Here is a 20,879-nt window from a genome sequence, read left to right on the forward strand (position 1 = left end):
TTAGATAGGCAATTGTGCACATGTCAATCTTCATAAAGCATTTGTAGATCCGATATAGAATTGCTAGCATCAAACTGATTCATCCAGGAAAGCATCCATAAACAAAGCAAAAGAAAAAGGAGCTGGCGATGTTTACATTTTGTTGTATAACTTGCCAGCATATCTTTAACAGTGCAAAGAAATTGGAGCACCTAAATTGAGCTTAAGAGATCAGGAAACAAGAAAAATCAACAAAAACAGTGTCTCAGCTGGGAATGGAGCTGGAGACTACAAGCCTGGCAGGCACAATGTCGAAATGCTACTCCACCCAGATTCAATTTGGACTAATAATAAAGTGAAAAATAAAAGAACGCCTGTACTTTCTTGTGAGAATTGTTCTCCCAAAGCCCAAAAATACAGCCACCCTGGCCTTACTGAGGATATTCTCTTCAAAGCACTTTTAGATATTCATCTGGCTTCAACTGTATCTGCATGTCAGCTAGTAAGTGGCTGTGATAATAAAAGATATAAAGGCAGTCAATTTTAAAGCATAATCATCTATTGTGTTTAAATCAAAATTGCAATAGGAGTCAAACTGTACAAACAAGAAACACCTCACAAAATGGTGGCATGCTGACACCACCATCATAACCTCAAGAAAAATCATATTGTTATTAGTCAAAGTCCTTTATTAACGTAACTTTTCACTAACAATAATATTTGAATTATTGAATACATTTTAGGGCAGCACGGTGGCGCCGTGGTAGTGCTGCTGCCTCGCAGTAAGGAGGCCTGGGATCGCTTCCTGGGTCGTCCCTGCATTGAGTTTGCATGTTTTTCTCGTGTCTGCATGGGTTTCCTCCCACAGTCCAAAGACATGCAGGTTAGGTGCATTGGCGATCCTAAATTATCCCTAGTGTGCGCTTGGTGCGTGGGTGTGTGTGTCTTGCGGTAGGCTGGCGCCCTGCCCGGGATTTGCCCCTGCCTTGTGCCCTCTGTTGGCTGGGATTGGCTGCAGGATTCCCCCGTGACCCTGTGTTGGAATATAGTGGGTTGGATAATGGATGGATGGATGAATACATTTTGTATTTTCTTCTAACTTTTTATTAACAATAATACTTGAATAATTGAATGCATTTTGTATTTTCTTCTGGGTGTACAGTGGAAGTAACATGCCCATATCCATTTAATCCAAATCAGGTTCACAGGGGGCTGCAGCCTCTCTTAAAGCAGGAAACAACTCCTCATGGCACAACAGTCCATAAGTAGATTGTTTTATATGTGCACCTACCTAAAAGTCAATTTAAAATTTCCAATTAACCTAACAGACAGAACCTCTGCAATATGAATGGAAAATCTATTGGTAATAAACATCAGATACCAGGAATGAAACCACCCTGAAGAGAATGCAGATCCACTGTCCATCCCATTAACACACATGCTCACCACGGTTAACCTGTGGTTTGGAAAAAAATACTAGAGAATGCAAAAAGAAAACACCACAGTTAGATACGGGAGGAACATGCAAACATGCAAAATTCACGTCCAAAATGACACGGCCTGGGACGTGAACCACAGATACTGGATCCATGATGCAACAGCAGCATCATTCACTCTGTCATCAACAGTGGGAGTATATGAACAAATGATACAATTGTAATGTTTTTAACTTTGCACATTGCAATTAACAATGTTAAATTATTAATATTAAACACCTTAATGTGTTATATGAATTTAAAATGCATAGTCCCCAGTCACACACAGGAATTTCTACTTATATAGATCTGAGTTCTTGAATGAGGAGTTCATTTTTGATTGTTACCGAAGCATAATTTTGCCCTCATTTATCCATCATTCACAAAACTATAAGCAAATCTTCTGAACATGGAAGAAAAGAAAACCTGAACAGTTATTTTTAGATTTTTTAAGATTGTTGAAGGGTCTTTATGCCTACAGTCCCTGGTTCACGAAGTCAGAAGCTAATGGGCATGTTCACAATTCTGTTTTCCTGTGATATTTCTGCAAGCACACAATGTAGGTAATTTATAGAAATTACACTCTGTGACCTCTCAGTTCACATCATTATGGAGCAGCACAGTGAATGTGACATGCTGCATATTTTTCACACATAGACCCACAAAAGTGCATCATGGTGCATATTGTGTTTTTTTTTTTCCCTAAAAGGAAGTCTGTCCCTTGCCAGTCCCTTGTAACCACCATTTCCAGTTTCCTGCAGATAAGGTAAAGAACAGGGAGGAATGCACCCAATATCATTGCTGGCTCCTATGCCTTTTTTGTAATGGTGGACATGGTTTTATCAGATCAGACAACACAAGTCACATGGTTCTTAAAATGTCTGTAAGCAACAGGAAGTGACTCCAGCATTTGATTTTTCACTCAAAAACTTTATTTAAATGAAACAAATGACAAGAAAGGCATGTGGAACTGATGCATGAAATCTGCATTAACACACTTTTCTACATATACATTGGTGTGAATGACTGAATGTAAATAGACTGTCCTGGAATGACAACTTTGATGGGTTTACAAAGAAAAAGAGAAACCCAGGAAAGTCAGATAAAGCATTATTGCCATGCAAGGTGAGATTAACTTGACTAGTTAGCTTTACTCATTTATGTCAGATTGAAGCGCTGCAGGAAGAAGCCCAATTTGATCAAATTCACATTCCTCATGGAGATCACTAGCAAGCCCCGAAAGACCCAATAGTCAATAAGAAGTCATATACAACTGCATGGCTTTTCAACCACTTTACCAAGTAACCATTGTCGCATGTGGCTGGGCGTGGAGCCTAGCCGGGACACCCAGGAGGACCGGAGGAGGGCTTGTACCTCCTCCAGACCGCGAGGGGACGACCGCCCTGGTTGTATTGGGCGCCCCGGTGCCTGAAGAAACCTGGAGCCCAGCACTTCCGCCACACTAGGAAGTGCTGGGGGGAAGAAGAGAGGGGACACCCGAAGGGCTTCCGGGTGCGCAGCCGGCACTTCTGCCACATTGGGGCGTGTCTGCGGAGGAATGCCAGGAAGCAGCTGGAGCCCATCTGGGTTCCTTTATAAGGGGCCGCCTCCCTTCATTCAGTAGCTGAAGTCGGGTGGAAGAAGGACGGAGCTGGAGAGAGGACTGGAGGCGGCGAGAAAGGCATTTGAAATGTGAGGCCTGGACTTTGGGGGATCGGTGCTGGAGGCACTGGGACGTGCACTAAACTTGGTTGTACATATAGTGTAAATAAACGTGTGTTGGGTGCAACAAATGATGTCCGTCTGTCTGTGTCCGGGCCAGGTTCCACACCATGTTCATTTTTAACAAACTTTACTTTTAAATTTTGTCTTGAGCAAGGCCCGTAACCTACAATTGCTTTGTCTTGGGTATAATGTTAATCTGCTTCTGGCCCTGCAAGCAAGTACTCCAATTTACATGGAAAACTTGGGGGTTGGTGCTAGGATTGGCACTCCAGCCACCGTAAAAAACCTCACACTGTTTCAGTGTGTCTGCTGAGGTGTCACCCGTTGAATTCGGGTCCCCATCCAGGTGGTTCGTTTTGTGGTGGGTGTAGCAACGCACTATCTGTGCATGCTCCCAACCTTCTCCTACCCTGTATTAGGACTCAAACATTCTGTTCAAGTCAAACAAGTGAGTTAATTGTATTCTCTACAAATGTATAGGCAAGACAGAGTCTGATATGGAGCAGGCAAGTTAAAAACTTAGGAACATGAAAACTTGGGAATGTCATCTTTGTACTTGAATTTCAAATCTGTATGAGGTTGCTAAACAAGTTGTCTTCCTTTAATGATTAAAGACTGCTGGAATTTTCTCAGGGTTCCCCACAAGATTTCAGATAATGAGAGCATGGAAACGAGAGTAAGGAGTACATCACAAAAGCCAATTTGTGTTTTCTACTAGCTAAAGTGAAATTCTGTTTTTTAATACGGTGTTGTCTAACATGGAGATGGGAGACATATTGCATGTTGATTGTACAGGAAGGAAAATTTTCAGTTTTCTCTGTACACGTGACAGTACTACTCTGATCCCCCTCTCTCCAGCACTGTGCAGGCCTTTACTAGCCATCTCATCTTACTGCTTGCTTTAAGGCTCTTCAGCACTCAGCAGCTAAAAAATACATCCTACTTACTCATTCAGAGATTCACAGAACTTAACATGGCAATTAATACTAAAAGATCGTTGGTGTTGATTTTCATTCTAAAAATAGTACAACCTACACAAAGGTTCTAGACAATAAGTCTCGACAGTTAAAGGTAGCACCTTGTCGTTGATGATGCAGAGTGCTGGACTGAAGCCAGAAACACCCAGATTCATTTATGTAATTATAATCCTGTCACACCAGCTCTACATGTGCACATATGTATGTATAAAGATCCTTATTTGATGCTTGATGAAATACTGTGTCTGCATTGACCATTTAGGACAATGGATCTTCACTGTAAGCTTTTGCAGCTACATTTCACACAAGCTAACCCGGCTCAATGACCTTCTTCCTCCACACAGCCAGTCTCTACTATTTAAAAAAACAATCCCACTATGGGATGGGATTTTTCCTCCTATTTGCACCTACTGTACATTTCAAAAAATGAGTATACTCGAGTTTGTTAGCTTCCTGTTATTTTCTTATCAATGCAAACAGCCTCCATCCATTTTTAAATCCACATATTCCAGTTCATAGCAGTCAGGAGACAGGCCCAATCCTGAAATAATGAAACACAAAGCAAGAACCAACCCTGGATAGGGAGTAAGTGGTAAAGTTTAAAATGACGAGTGGGTGCACTAATGAGGAGCCCAACTTAGAGTAATTAATCATGTCTTTGTTGAGTAGGAGAGGAACCAGATTACCAGATAGCTAAAGAAAAGCCTATGTAGACTTGGGGTGGGCAGACTACGCATGCTCATACTTAGATTGTACAAATGAGGTCTTATTCAGAACTAGCCAGGCAGAGTTTTTACAGATTTAATTAATAACACTCGTAACACTTTTCAGAGATTCAAAGCAGCTGATGTTAACTTGGCAGCATCATGGTCACAAATGGCTACAGTGTCCTCTGCCTTAAGGCCTGACAACATATTCACTTGTCAACAACTGTATTCTTCCAGCTTTTAAATTTATCACTAATTGACTTCAGATCTCCCAATGTTTACATACAGTAGCACACAGTTGTATAGTACTGTACACTGGGGAATTAACCCACACAGTATTTGATGAAGCAGAAAGAAAAAGCAAGAACAGAGAATTATATCCAGCCATTTTTCAGACCTTCTGATTCTAATATAGTGCTGAAAGAAGGCAGAGGCCTAACCCAGCAGCATCAAATGTAGGGCACCAACCAGCCCAACAGGATGCTAATTTAACTCTCATTCATACACAACTTTAACTTATTAGAGTTGCCATTGATCGAATAAGCACATTCTTTGTGGAAAGAATGTGAGTACCTGAAGAAGCAAAATACAGCAAAAATGTAACCATCTACTCAGCATTTACTATACCAGCTTCGTCCAACTCTGTCACACAATTCAGAGCGACACTGGCCACAAGACAGGTGCCAGTCCGTTACTGGCCCCGTGTAGTGTCGGTTCATGTGTATCTATGTGTGGCTTATTCAGCGTCATTAATTAATCCAACCAGCATGTCTTTGGGATGTGGGAGAAGAACCAGAGAAGTTGTAGAAAAAACCAGTAGATAAGGGTAGAATGTGCATTGTCTACACATCCAGTGTCCGGGGTGTAAAACAAGTCCATTGGTTGACCTTCTCATACACACACCCACCCACAAAGGGTCAATTTAGAGTCCTCAGATAACCTAATCATTCAGACGTGGGAGAAAAAAAACCAGAGATACAAGGAGAATGTGCATTTCACATGGAAAGTGAAAGGGTCTGGGGTTCAAACCCAGTACTTTGAGCAAACACAGCATCACAGCAAACTTCTGCACCACCATGCCACCCATCTAAGATTGATGTATTTGCAAACAGAATCATTTTCAGAACCAGTCTACCACATTAAAATATCATGGGGACCAGAGGTTACCATGCCAGCTTCAGGTGCAAGTCTGGAATTGAGTAGTATGTGCAAATGATAAAATGACAGTGAGCTGTGAAGACAGCACCCTAACCTCTACAATACCATTCCACTTTTGCTAGTCTAAATCATATTGTACAGTGGGTCATAATTCAATTTAATTTGTTTTCCTTGATCCACCCTATCTTGGCCATTGGTTACGCTCACTCCAGTGAATCCCTGAAATATTTCCATCCTCCAAAACTCAGATTGAAAATGGCCCCATGACATTATCACCTCTTGATGAATACAGAAGACCTCATACAGTCCCACAAGAAATAGAAACCAAAAAGACAAAACCCTGCCTGAAAAAATATTTCAGTGGTATTGTACTGATCCTGCAAGGTAAACCAAGATCAATGAATGCAATGAAATTCTAGTATCATCTTACCAAGATCCATACATCAAAGCCATGCTAGTGATATCCTATTTTGCAAGAGTGAATAACTTATATGTCAGCTTCAGTGTTGTGTTTTTGGTTATTCCTCGGTTGCTGCTCTAAGTGTTACTGACATCCTTCTTTCTTGGTCTTTAGAGTAGACTTTAGAAAAGGGCAATGCTACCTACAGTACATACTATATATCCATTAGTCAGTTTCTCCTTTATAATAAGACTTTATCGAACACTTTGTTTGGTCCCAATGTGACTTGCAAAGTAGCAATGCCTTTAGAATAGGGGCTGTCTAGCTACAGTCATGAATCAGTCACTTACTGACTGACCTTAACAGCCTTGTGTTACAAAGCAGTAAGTGACCAAGAGATGCACTGCAGCAGGCCATTAGTGTTTCTGTTCTAAAATTGTCACTGCCTAGTTTGGATGGATTCTTATCCACACTCTCTTTTACTCAACCCACAGCGTATGGGGCCAGGCCTCGCCATCTTCTGATGTTAATAGCTCATCTTACAGATGCTCTGTGCCTTTAAGTATCACCTAACAGAAATCTGCAGCACAGTGAAGTGCAGGCCTTAGCTTGCCCAAATCCTCACATTAAAGCCACAATGTTTACATTGAATGACCCTGTGTTTGCTGGTGAATCAGGGCAGGCCTTGTAACATGCCAGTTCTTGCTTTCAATGATTACAATAATCCGACTAGAGAAGGCACAGAATATCTTGAAGAATTAATTTGATCCACGGAGAAAGCGTGTGAATATTGAGTAAACAGGAATTAAACTCTCTGCTTTTTATTTCAAAATGCCCCCACCTCCTTTTTTCACCTTTCAACTGTGGATCCCACAAGTTTATTTTTCTATGGAGTCAATGTAGACTTGAATTTTATTTTACTTGTATCCATTTGTCAAGCACTTTAAGAACCATCATTCACTATTTAAACAGTTTGGTCTATTTCAAGATATGGGGGGCCAGTGCCTATCCTTCACTGGGTTCTAGTGGTAGGTAACTAGAAGGGGCACCAGCCTCGTAAACATATTCATGGGGGGCAAACCTAAGATGAACACCTTTGAGATGTGGGTAGAAAACTAAAGTACAAAAGGAAAAACAAAGTGACCCAGTGTGATTATGAGCAGGCTGGAGTGGTATCCCATCCAGGGTTGTTTCCATTGGATTGGCGGCAGAGCCCATCCCAGTAGCATTGGATGGAAAGCAGTTTATTTGAAAGCCTTCTATGATGTGGCCAATGTATATCATGCATGTCTTTATCACATGGGTTGAAAACACACATATAAAAAAGGGGAAAATGTGTAACAGGCTCCTTAACAATAAATAACCATGAATAGATTGTAAAAGACTTGTGAAATACCATCATCTCCTCTGGTATCGTTCTGAAGAACCACCTTAATCTTTAAGAGAGATGCAGTAGCACAAGTTCAGGTTTTCTTAATCTGTTATGTGTCCAGCAGTCTACCATACATTAAAGCTTTTGTGTTTTTTCTACATATTAGAAAGTTTCTTCAAAGCATTAAGAACCAACTTCATATGCAAAGAAGTCATCTCAGAAATAAACAATTCTTTCTGAGGCAATGGCTCTATGAGGAACCATGCAACTTAGTAAAGAACTATAAGAGTGTAGGACCTGCGAAGCAGTAACACTAAACACTGCACCACTGTGCCTCCTACAATTTAAAAACCACATTAAAAAATAACTATAGTTATATTTGCATAATTCTGTATTTCCACAAACTATATTTAACTGCATGCTTTACATACAGGACAAATTTAACTTGCAATGTATTAGCGCTCTGATACTGGAGTAGGCTCCAACATCTTGTGACCCTAAATTGCATAAAGCAGGTCTGAACATATTCCATTTATAAAGGGGGTACAATGCTCTTGAAATGGAATTGCACAATTAAAGATCAAATCGAATTGAAAAAGTGCGATGGTAAAATGAGTGGAGTATCGACTTTAATGTGTTTCACAAACAGTAAATAGCCTGTCTTGAATGAAGTAATTTTGAACCTTCAAGTTTAAACATGAGATGCTCTCCTCCACCCAACCTTGTAACTTATCAAAGTGTACTATGTACCTTTATTAATCAGCTGCAAATATCTGATAAAATTCTAATCACAGTGCCTAAATCGCCTACTTCCGTAATGTCAGAGTCACCTAAGACATCACCATCTGGACTATACGATCAGGCAGAAACAAACCTGATCCACCACTTTAAACTCCACCTTACCAATGTAACGTTTAACTGATTTTGCCAAAAGGAAGTTTTATTATATCTTTAATGGCACGTCTGTCATACTGCACACTCTATTTTACCTTCATTTTCATGTAGATTTTTTGTTGAATTCTCTTCCTTGTTTCTTTCTTTCTTTAACTGTTTGAGAGCCAAATAAATAGAAGCATGCAACATCTTCTCGGCTATTCATTCCAGAATATCAGAGTCCATTTCATACCTTAAAATGAATCATTATTAATAACAAATATAACAAAATTGAATAGTGTTCTCCAACATGAATGCCACGAATATCCATTTATGTACTAAATTTAACTTCACACTCAGTGGGGAGCGGAAAGGCCAGAGTCAATTGGAGACGAGGTGCCAGTACATTGCAGGGTCCTATCAAATGCAAGGACACACAATGCAATGCATTTAAAGTTAAACTTATTATTACATGTTAGGATGTGGGAGACATCTAGGTTCATGGAGGATATGAACAAAGTCTATATTTGTAGCGACACACTTTTAACAACCGTGCCACTGAGCTATCTTTGCCATGGATAAGAAACCTCATATTTGGTTCTTAAATTAACAAAATAATATCTCTAGTGGATTTCTAATATCTTTATGCATTTTAGTCATTCAACCATTCATTCAAAGTACATTCCAAGCTCCAGTATTTTTTAAATGTATGTAAACACAAAAACATATCCAACCACTGCATTGACTGAAGTGAATGTGTGAGCCAGAGGTAATAGAACATTTGCATTTATTTATTTGTCTGGCAATTTGTAACAAGAATGTAAGTTTAATATCACTGTGCCCTGTACAAGAAATTATTTTATAAATTCACTCACATGAGCAGGCATTTAGAAACTGCTAGTCAGCATTTAGAAACTGCTAGCATTTGGAGAATGAAGGGGACAACTGCGAAAATAGGCATTGTACTATTCCTGTATGTTAGAGATGAAATTGAATCCTGATCTTTTCCTTGTTTGGAAACCAAGGAAGGGCCTACACAAGGAGAAGACAGTATAAATACTTGGACAGCAGCCAAACACATCGAAGCTGACGGATGAAAGAGTGATATCGTCATTCGTCCCGAAAATCCTTTCAGTGCAGCGATGGAAAATGACAGACTGTATACATCAAGCTCCCACCTTGGTATTGTTATGCTATAGCTTCCTCCGTCTGTAATGCCGCGTAAATCATCAGTAAAGAAAGCTGTTATTTTCTCTTATGTGATTTTTACCGCCGTATCACTAAGGGAGGGATATCGCCTTTTACATTATATCTATATAGTTTCTGGTTACTTAAAACGCCGCAATTTAAAAGAATTTATTCCAATTAGGGAGCTATTGCCCCTAAAGGAAACACATTTTTATCCAAAGCATCTTATAACATCTGATACACAATCTGTTGCATTTCTTTTTGTTTTTTCCAATTGCAGTACAGGCAGGTGAAGTGACTTGCTCAGGGTCACACAGCATTAGTGATGGGATTTCAAAGCCACAACCTCCAGGTTTGAAGTCCAAAGCCTTAACCCCCATGCCACACTGCCTGCAAAACATGATCTGAAATCTAACCCTGGAACAGAATTTGAACCTTTTTAACTACTCAGGTTTGGATGGCACATCCAGCAGTGGTTTCTGACTTGTAAACTTGAAAATTATTGAGATAAGCTCAGACTCCCAAGATCTTGAAACTGGATTAAGCAGATTTGAAAATGGAAGGATTGGTAAACAGTTCATTTGTCATGTAGCAATCACTTTCTAATTGCTTATATCAATGTTACTGTGTACTTTAAACATATATTTACTAAGTGGTTTACTTAATTCTCAGTTGCATGGTGCCAGTGCCTCTCCAGGAAACATTTGGTGCAAGACAGAGCCCATCCCTGGAAAGGGAGAAAGTCCACCACGTGGCATATTTACTCATATTGAGTCAATTTAGGGTCCCCAATCAACATACACATCTTTAGAATGTGACAGAAAAACTCAGACAGGCACAAAGAAAATGCATAAAGTCTGCACAAATATCACTCAGATGTGGATTTAAGTTGAAGACTATAGAGCTTTGAGACAGAAGCACCAACCACTGCATTATCAGACAAGTTCAATGAACTAGAAAACTGTGTGTAAAGATCAATGTAAAATATTCTTTCATAATTTACTATTTAAATTTTCATCCAGTAAATTTTAAACTCACTTTTTTCCTGTTCAGCTGTCATAGTAAACTGGTCTTCGGCAGTATCAGGGACAAGGTTGAAAGCAGCTAAAGACAGAATGACTGCATGTCTACACACTTACTCCAACTTACTCAAATGACAGTGGCCAAACAACAAAGAAGAGAATGCGCTCAAGTCTTGGGGGCAGTGGACCATGGACGGAGCAGCTGCTGGCAATTTTGTATACAAATAAACCCACAGGTGTTACTAGCAAAATGGTTCATCCAGGAAACACATGGAGCAGTAATTGACATTTTTATCCAATGTTCATCTGCAGGAGTTGCTTATCAATTATTTTTTTATCCATCAGTTGGCTTAGGATTTGCTGGCAATCACTACTTTTAACCAAAAGTTACCTGTGGCAGATATCATCTGTCATTTTAATCCATCAATCAGCTTAGTTATTAGCTGCCAATCATTTTAATCAATTAACCACCTGTAGAAAATGCTCATGATTATCTGCTTCAGTTTAGAAATTCCTTACAAATCATTTTTCTTCTATCCAATCCACTGCATAAACCCTTACTGAATCTTTTGACTTTCTGATCAGCCAGTGCCTAGGCAGATGTCACGATTTTTACTAAAATATTTTCACTCCCACTGCCCAAAGAAGTCTCACGATGGCATGTTGTTCAACAAAGCCGCTATCCCACAACGAAGCGTCCATGTTCTCTTGACTTTGACTAGACTAATGGCAGAGCACTGTGCTGAGAATGTTCAAACTACCCATAAGCAATTGCAAATGTATTGTAATGTATCTGGTGCATTTTTGTATATACTCACGCTCTCCCCTCAGTGCCATTGTATATCCTGGAACCATGGAGTGTCAGAGTGTGCCATTTTGGTCGCCCATGCAAGTAACAATTTCACTGTACTCTGCACAATATTACTACTACTACAGCTAATACTCTTAGGATATATAAAACATAACATGACACTGCATTTCAAATACTTTCTTATCCAATTCAGTGTCACAAGGAGCTACAGCTCTCTTTCACTATATACATATATATATATATATATATATATATATATATATATATATACACATACATAAAAACATATATATACTATATACATAATACACACATACATAAGCTTTATATGTTTACATGAATGTATATATCTACTGTACATCTAATATTTGTGTAGGTATAGCTGTGATAAAAAGAGAAAAGTAAAAGACTGTAGCTAGAGCCAGTGACTTTTACTGTTAATTATCTTCTGTCAATGAATGTACCCCTTAATAAAGCCATCCCTACGGTGGAAATGAAATCTTTATTAAAACAGTTTGTGTTTGTGTGGGCTAAGTGCCCCACTGTTAGTATATACTCAGTATTTCTTGTGTATATCAATTTTACTTATTTACAACTTTGAATTGTTAATGAGAAATAAATTTGAATAAGAATTCTAATATACTGGTTACATCCATCCATGTATTTTTATATCAGTTTTGTCCAGTTCAGGGTTGTGAGGGCCAGAAACTATTCTGGTAGCTTTGGGGGTAGACAGGAATCAACTCTGGATGACATGCCAGTTCATCACAGGACACAGTCACATACTAAACCACGCTCACTCGTACAGGGCTAATTTGTCAATTAACTTAACTCTCATCTCAGTCAGTTGGAGGACAAGATAAAACCAGAGTATTTCGGGGCAAAAAAACACATATTTGGAAAAAACATTCAAAGCCAATACAGATGAACTGGAACTCTAGCTGTAAGTACTTTAGTAAATGTTAAACATTTTGATTCTGTACCACCATATTAGTTACAAATGGCAAATACATATTGATACCCTGCGGTGGGCTGGCGTCCTGACCGGGGTTTGTTTCCTGCCTTGCGCCCTGTGTTGGCTGGGATCGGCTCCAGCAGACCCCTGTAACCCTGTAGTTGGGATATAGCGGGTTGGATAATGGATGAATGGAAAGACATATTGATTCACCCAGCTACTGAATCTTATGACCTTGTTTTATTATTGCAACAACTTTGCAAATTAGAAGCATATTTAGTCGTACTGGAAGAAGACAAATGATGGCTCGGTCTTTTACTTTTCTGTATGAACTGTATGATAGCTTTAATTTCATAGTGTTGTTATTGGTTGACTATTAAACTTCTAACAATAAAATGAAAGTTGATAACTTGGTTTAAATAGATATAAAACTATGATTTTTAAATTTGTGTTATTTACCATACAAAACATATTCAGACTACGTCGTTGGTGGTCTTTGGTACCAACTTCTGGTCATGTGACCCTGCTTCATGCTGCATTATGATCACCAAACAAAAACGCACTACTGTAGGAGGCTAGTGTGAAAGCTTTGATTTATTTTGAATGTAATTTTGGTTTATTTTTTTATTGTTAATCTATTATGATTGTTATTTTTTATACATTATACATTTATTGTTTAGACCAGTAATTCTTAACCTTTTTTGAGTCACAGGCCACTTTAAGAACCTGATGAAAGCTGTGGACCTCCTTCCATAGAAATATTCATATAAACACAACTTTGCATGCAATGAATATAATGTACTTTATTTATTGAGATTTGATTGTCTCATACATATATGACATACACAAAGTATTCTTAAACTTTAAAGTAAACAATCTAAAAAAACAACACTCCTTTTTTATGCAAAAAGTAATGGCCACTCATTATAATTATGAAATACAACCCTCTTCTCCAAATTAAAACAGATCTACTACATTTTCTACTACCATTACTACTACTACATCTACTATAAATCAACAATACTGGGTTATATAGTGAAAATAAATGTTAATTTTTATCTGACCCTCATGAACTCCCTGAAGCCAATCCACGGACCCCTATGGGGGTTAAAAACCCCTGGTTTAGACACTAAGCACTATTGTCTTCAATTTGTTGAAGATGTTTGATTTCACTAGCAGTCATTTTCCATTAAATTGCATTCACAAGATTGCATTAAGCTGAATGAAGATTGCTAGATGGAAACTGTAATGTACAAAGCTGAAACAAAAAAGACTTCAGTTATTACTTGCCATTTGTTTGACTCTTGTCTTTGGTAATTGTTTTGGTTTTTTGATCATTTGGTTATTTAGACTAGACAAGAAATCAACAAAAACTTTGCCTAGCAATCCAAAATATCAGTCTGGCCAATGAAAAAAATGAGAAAAAAAAACCTAACAATCCTGTTTACAAAATGATTGACCTGGCCATGATGGACCCATCGCTTTACCCTTCAGTGTTGGTAATATGGACTCCTAGGTTAGTATTTTCTACTAAAGTGTGTGTAAGTTACTGTTTTCTTTGGTCAAGGCCTTTCTAGACGAATGCTACATGTATGCATGGAAGGAGCAACATATGGGGGTTCATTAACTCGAAGTTCAGTGAAAGGTATGTGAATACAAAGATGATAGCAAGCCATTCAGTTTATCATAGCTTGTCAAACACTATTTAACTATATCATTAAGATCAGATCTGAATCTCCTGAGAGTGCTACTATCTACTACACTCTACTAAAATTCCAATTCCCATTTGTGTACTTTTCAATGTGAAGAATTTGTTTTCTAATTGTAGTGTAAATTTGACCCTTAACCAGTATCCATGTGTACCCCTGAATTCTAGTTAAAGAATGGCTCCGTTTAGGATCTAGTTCTACTTTTGGATAAACTGGGGTCAGACTGACTTTCTTCTTATCGAAGACATGCAATGCAACAGATGTCCCGTGGTTAAATTGTGGAGGAGTATAGGGTTGTCTCGCCAGCTACTCTTAGATTGCATACCCCCTAAGGTCTTCAATGCAGTGCTGGCCATCATATCCAAAATGCACAATTTTACTTTCAGAAGGTGGCTTTGATTAGCCTAATCATCAGCATTTAGCACACCATTTTAATAATCGTGTTCCAAAGCCAGTTGTGATGAAAAATCGACAGCTGAAGCAAAGGTGTACAGTGTGACTAATAATTCATGCTGTTAGACGTGATTCAAAGTTGCTGCTTTGCAGACAATCAGGGAGGAGAGTCAAGGCTTTCAGTTATTTGCCAAATAATGAATCACTTATGGCAATGCAGAACCGGTTTGATAATGCAGAAACTTCCAATTCAAATCCACCCAAGGACGAAAGTCAATGCGGTTATTCAGACAGCTCTCTTTTATTCTACAAAAACTTCATCGGTATTATAAGGATAAAAGCAAGGTTCAGAACAAAATACCAATGCAAGCAATTTACAGAAGCGAGAGTTGATTTGTGTTTTTAAAAAGTGGTGAACCAAACTGCTAATTAAACACTGAGCAGCAATTAGTTAGCCGGTTAACTTACAAATAGCCACACTTCCCACCTATTGTGTTTTCTTTCATTTTTATATTATAGCACAGTGCACTGCCACCTAAGCAGCTTAGGAAAGGCAACCTCAAACTTCCCTGTGCTTCAGACCAAGCAGTGTGATTGTACATGCAGAAACAGAGCTGTGGAGCAAGTAACTATATGAATTTGTTTTTTCTTTTCTTTCCGTATAGCACATCAGTCAGAAATCAAATACAAACAACCACCATAGAATGTCCCAGACATCTAAAGTTAACAAAATAAGGAAGTAAAAGCTCAGACTTACCACGTCTATGATGCAGTCCAGGCGACATGTGACAACCTGAGCGCAAACAGCTGAATAACATGAAAATGGGTGGTGTACCTCTAAGCATTTTTTTAGCCACTTCCCACAATAAAGCTTACTGGCTCAGCTGAGTATGTAAATAACTACAGAATGTGGGCTAACAAAAGACACACACACACATACACACATGTATCTGTCATTGAAAAGGATTGTCAAATGGGCCACACCTAGTTGTTCCTAACCCCAGGGGAAAAGCTTTCAGCAGCACCTAAATGTGTGTCGCTGAAATTTAAAGGGAAAGCTGGAAAAATAACTCTACACAGTCACAATTTACAGTACGCTTGGCTTACTATAACAGGTGGAAAGGTAACTGTAACCTTTTCCTGGGCCTTTTATCACGCATCTGAGAACTTGAGCTGGGTGGGCCGGTTCAGTAAGAAAGGCCTAAATAAAGTTAATAATGGAAGATTACCAGCTCCCTTTTGGAATACAGCAAATGGCTCTATGGGCAACATATAAACAGCAGAAAAATGTACAACTAAAACAAAAACAAAGGAATACAAAAGATGCAAGATAGACACTTGGCAAAGGATATGAAATTGCCAGGATTTATCCTTTCAAAGAGCTCACCGAAGTCTGGGGCTTTACAAGGTCTACAATTACACTGGCTAATGCCTTTATCTGCACTTTGTTCACAGACAAACATTTTCCATTAGGCTGCCATCAAATCATAGGCTTAACAGTTTTCCAAGATCTTCAGAGGACAAGGAGTCCTTAGGTTTAGTGAATACTCTGGTGGCCACATCTGTACTTGCTTTAATAGGAAATGAGAAAGAATTTGTGGCTGAATGACAAATTGCTACCTCCAGGAGGTCCAGAGTGTGTTTTGCACCTGAGCTTGCCCTTTTAGTTAGCCTGTTGATTCAGTGGGGCTCTCTAGATTACCAACCCATGTGTAGTTTATATGAAATAGTGTGCATGACTCTCCATTCAGGGTTGGTTCCTGCCTTGCACTCAATGCTAACTGCATAGGACATTTACTCTCTGTGACCCTGAATGTTTGGCACTTTATAACTTTCTTTTTTGAGGTAGATGAAGCCAATTCTGAGAACACTGGATGCATGGCAATAACTCACTGCACTAGTGCAAGTTCATCAGAGTACACACTCCCACACATTCATCACCCCAGCAAATCTAATATTGACATCTCAGTCTTATATTAGGAAATGAGAATAGTAAGACAAAACCCACACAGACAGAGGGATATCATGCAAACTCCACAAAGAACAGTGACTACTGGGCTGTAAGTCATACCCATGCCCCTGCCAGGATGCACTGGTCAGCCATGAATGGGAACATACAAGCATTCTCTTTTTTCAGTTATTTTTATGCAGGCTACACAAGTAAATCCTAAAATCACTGACCACATAGTTGGAACCAACAGCGCTAATTTGCCAGTTATGTTAACATAAAAGGGATTGGGAAAAGAATACAGAACCAGAGAAAGTGTAATATCCACATTGATTGGGACAGGATTCAGAATCAAAATTGGGTTCCTAGAGCGGAGGAGGCAACACTAACTAGTTAATGGAAATACTGTATGTTCTTGGTAACAAAATATATAAAGCACAATAATTGATCAGTCAGTGGTTGGTGCTGCTGCTTACAACCCCAGAGTCCTGAGTTGAAACCCTTTCCTAGCTGGCACTGTATATTTTGTGTGTTGTTCCCATGTCTTTATTGGTTTTCCTCACATTCCCAGAAGTCTTTTTGGTTAGGTTCAAGTCTGAGTGAGTGTAGGGCTGTGTATGAGTGTGCCTTATGGTAGACTTGTATCCCATCCAGGGCATTTTCCTATTTTGAGTCTCATGCTACAGGGATGGGCAGAGGCCATCAATGACCCACAATTAGGTTAAGCGTGAAAGGGTGGATTCTTTGATAATGTGATAAAGAACTTCAAGAAGGTTCTGCACACAATTCTTAAACATGTAAAAAAAAGAGCCCAACTATCCATTAGAATTAAACAATTTATATTGAGTCTACTATCTCATATATCACTAAACAACACAGAAAGAAAAACAGTAAAGGCTGATTAAAAATAAACTGTAGTAAGACCTCACATGCTATGCAAATAAGAGTAAGAAGAAAAAAAAGCTGATTGTGTCTTCAAGAAGCCCTGCGTAGTAGTGATGTAGGCAGCAATGTCAAGTCAGTGCATCCGACTCCAGTGTTCTCCATGTGGTATTCCTGTTTAAGAAGTGCCTGGGAACGTGGGAGTTGTCTACAATGCACTGCCATTCCTCAACCTCTGTACGTATGTGTCTGCTGCTGCCAAACTGGGCTTAGATTCTTTACACCTTATAGTAGAAAAGCAGGTAATGAAAATGAATGAATGGATAAAGTAATTTGTCTTCAGGATGAACTTGTAAGTGGAAGCTTAAGGAGCCTTGCAAAGTGAGGTACTCTAGTGTGGTCAGAAATTTTAAGTGGAATTTCTTGTTTTGCTCTTTACATTTACCCCCATCAGATAAAGGCAAAGTAAGAGGGCCGGAGTGGGATGAACACTTTGATCTGCTGCATGCCTGCAGATTCTCAGCTCTCAATAAATGAATGCAGTGGAATGCATTCTGAAAATTTGACTGACATCATAGCCTCATCAGGCTTACTTGAAATTGCTTTCAAGAAGGGCAAATGGAAAATTATTCTCCATCAGTAATTCTCAACTTTGAAAAACACAAAGATGTTTTTTTTATTGTTTTCCTCACTTATAAATACCATGTCCCAGATACTGAGTTGTGGGCTGCTTTGTTCTTTTGTTTCAAAGCACATCTGATGTTTTCAGAAGATAGAAATGTCACTTCAGTTTTTATAATTCTCTTTAAAGAATGTGGCTGTACCCGAACAGCTGCAAAAATTACGGGCCTAAATAAATATCCTTCACATGCCACATGATATTGTAATGAATACAATGCCAGTTAATTTTTGTGACTGCTCTGTTCGTGACAAAGTATTTTTCATATCAAACTGAGCTGAATTTCTTGGATTCAGAAACTAAAAGCAGAGCTTTGTGAGAGCTATTGATAAAATCTATTGCAATAGCTTATATTTGAATTAATCATCATTCATATAAAAATGAATGAATAATACAGTAATGAACCAATATAATGTAATATTAATAATAGAAAAGATAAGGGGTACCAGACTAGTTTTAAGACTGAAGGCTATTATCCATAATAAAAAAAGAGTTATATAAACCTTTTCAGTTTACGAAAAGGAAGGTTAAAAGGATTATTTCAAATTATGAAGAGAACTGATCACATTGACTGACATGGTGGCAACGCTGGACTCCTAATTCCCGAGTTTATATCTCAGCCTGGACATTGTCTGTCTGGAGTTTGTGTAATCCTCCAGTTCTCACAGATTTTCTTATGGTGTTCTGGCTTTCTCCCACATCCCAACAGTGTGCCTTTATGTCTACTGGTGAGTTAGTGAGTTTGTGTGAGCATAAGGGTTAGTTTCTATCTGGCTTACCTTGACTTTACAATGAACAAATCGAATTTGGTATCATGGTTGGATAGATATGCTGAATACCTCATCTCCTAACAGTCTAAGGTTCATCTATAATGTACCATACAACTTGGATGATCCAGAGCGCAGTAATTACTCTTTGTTGTTTCCTTTTCTTCTCCTTTATTGTGGTTTTTCTTTGTACCGTACACTGTACTTTTCTTCAATATCACTTCACATTTTGTTGACACATTTATCCAAATTAACTTACGAGCTTGGTATACTTTGCAACTTTGACTTCTTCAGAATTACCGACTGGGATTGAACCAGCACCCTGGGGATTTAAAGTCTTCTGCTGTAACCAGTACACAGTACTACATGGTCTATTGTCTTCTTTAAATTACTGATGTGTGTGTAGACATCCCAAATCCTGTCCCTGTTTCTACTGTAATGGGTACCATTTCCCTGCATCTCTGTTTTAGATTATGTAAGCAGAAAAACAGTAAATAAAAATTGAACTTGCAAGCAACTCATCCATTTCTAAAAATAATCTATCAAGAATCTTAAAAAAAATGCATCAGATTTATTTTAATAATTTTAGCTTTCAATGGGCAATAATGACTTTCTCTACACAATATAATAACAAACTCAATGGCATCTAATCCAGTGCATGTTGCACTAATTAGACAACCAATACATTTTGGTGTCATATTTTGGGATAAAATAAAGGATCCTCTCCACTTAAGATGAAGACTCTCTCTTGAAAAATCCAGATCTTTCCCAAAAATCACTGCAATTACAAACAAATTATATGAGTTTATTTGCACATCAGTGGTCAGATTTATAAAAAAAAGGCTTTAAATGTGCATGTGCAACATTTCCACACAAAACAATTTATTAAAAAAAATGACAGAAAGACTTGTGTATAGTTACAAAAACTCTGACACATTTCTACACAACATTGTGGAGAAAGAGGGACATAATGACACCCTTGATCAAGTAGGTTCATGCAGTGAAACCAGCTAAATGATGACTTGCACTCACATAATACACACATAATAATTTATATCACCAAGCTATTAATGTGTGTTGATGTTACAAACATATTAAACCTCAAAAATATTGACATGATTAACAAATTGCATTTTAGTTCCCTTGTAAGAGGGCCAATTCTGCATGTTTGCACTGAAGAGCTTTTCTGCTTTTACGTCAGTATATATCAATTACATTCTCAAGATTAGAAAGCAAAGCACAGTGAAAACACTGGTGTGATTCACTCTCGGTGTACAGAAAAACTCAAAATCTAATGTCCTTTGGCCTATTCATAGCCTAATGGTTTGACATAACACAACTTGTGCTGCTCAAAGACTGTCCAAATGGCCATGTACAAAGGGAGTAAGTTTTTATGGCTCAGTTAGATTTTTTTGCCAATGACGATGACTGGCTTATGAACCGATTTAGAATTTCAAGAACCATTCTCTTGGGAATATGTTCTAAGTTGGCCCCTGCATTAGAAAGGCAAACTGCATGAAATCAACGTACCTATTTACGTGCATACCAACAGGCCAGCAAAAACAGTGCACTAATTAAGAAGAGGGTTTGAATCAAAACCTGCAGCCACTGGGGGCCTCCAGGCCCAGAGTTGGGGACCCCTGCTCTATATCAACTTCCTGAATAGTGACTGGACGTTTGCGCTCTTTGGTGTGACAAAAGTCAATAACCAGTTCCTTAGTTTTGATGGTGTTAAAAGGAAGACAATTCCCTTTGCACCAAGAAATAAAGTTCTTCACCTGAGTCCTATATTCTGTCTCATTCCCCTTCTTGATACATCCCATAAGTGCAGAATCTCTGCAAGTGACATGACCTGGTGT

The 20,879-nt window shown here is 38.6% G+C and overlaps 1 protein-coding gene across 6 annotated transcripts in view; it reads right to left on the reverse strand.

Moving 5' to 3' along the window:
- Positions 1–20,879, reverse strand: part of lnx1 (ligand of numb-protein X 1) — a 279,852-nt gene that overhangs the window by 149,172 nt on the left and 109,801 nt on the right. For 2 of the 6 annotated variants that reach the window (XM_039751200.1, XM_039751195.1), the window contains exon 1: positions 15,502–15,580. The exons of 2 other annotated variants lie outside the window; for them this stretch is intronic. The gene's annotated coding sequence lies outside the window, so the exon portion shown is untranslated. Of the gene's footprint in view, positions 1–15,501; positions 15,586–20,879 lie in introns of those variants that run through there. 2 more of the 6 variants (XM_039751197.1, XM_039751198.1) reach the window with 2 other exon arrangements.

This window comes from Polypterus senegalus, chromosome 4 (assembly GCF_016835505.1).
Source record: "Polypterus senegalus isolate Bchr_013 chromosome 4, ASM1683550v1, whole genome shotgun sequence".
Taxonomy (NCBI): Eukaryota; Metazoa; Chordata; class Cladistia; order Polypteriformes; family Polypteridae; genus Polypterus; species Polypterus senegalus.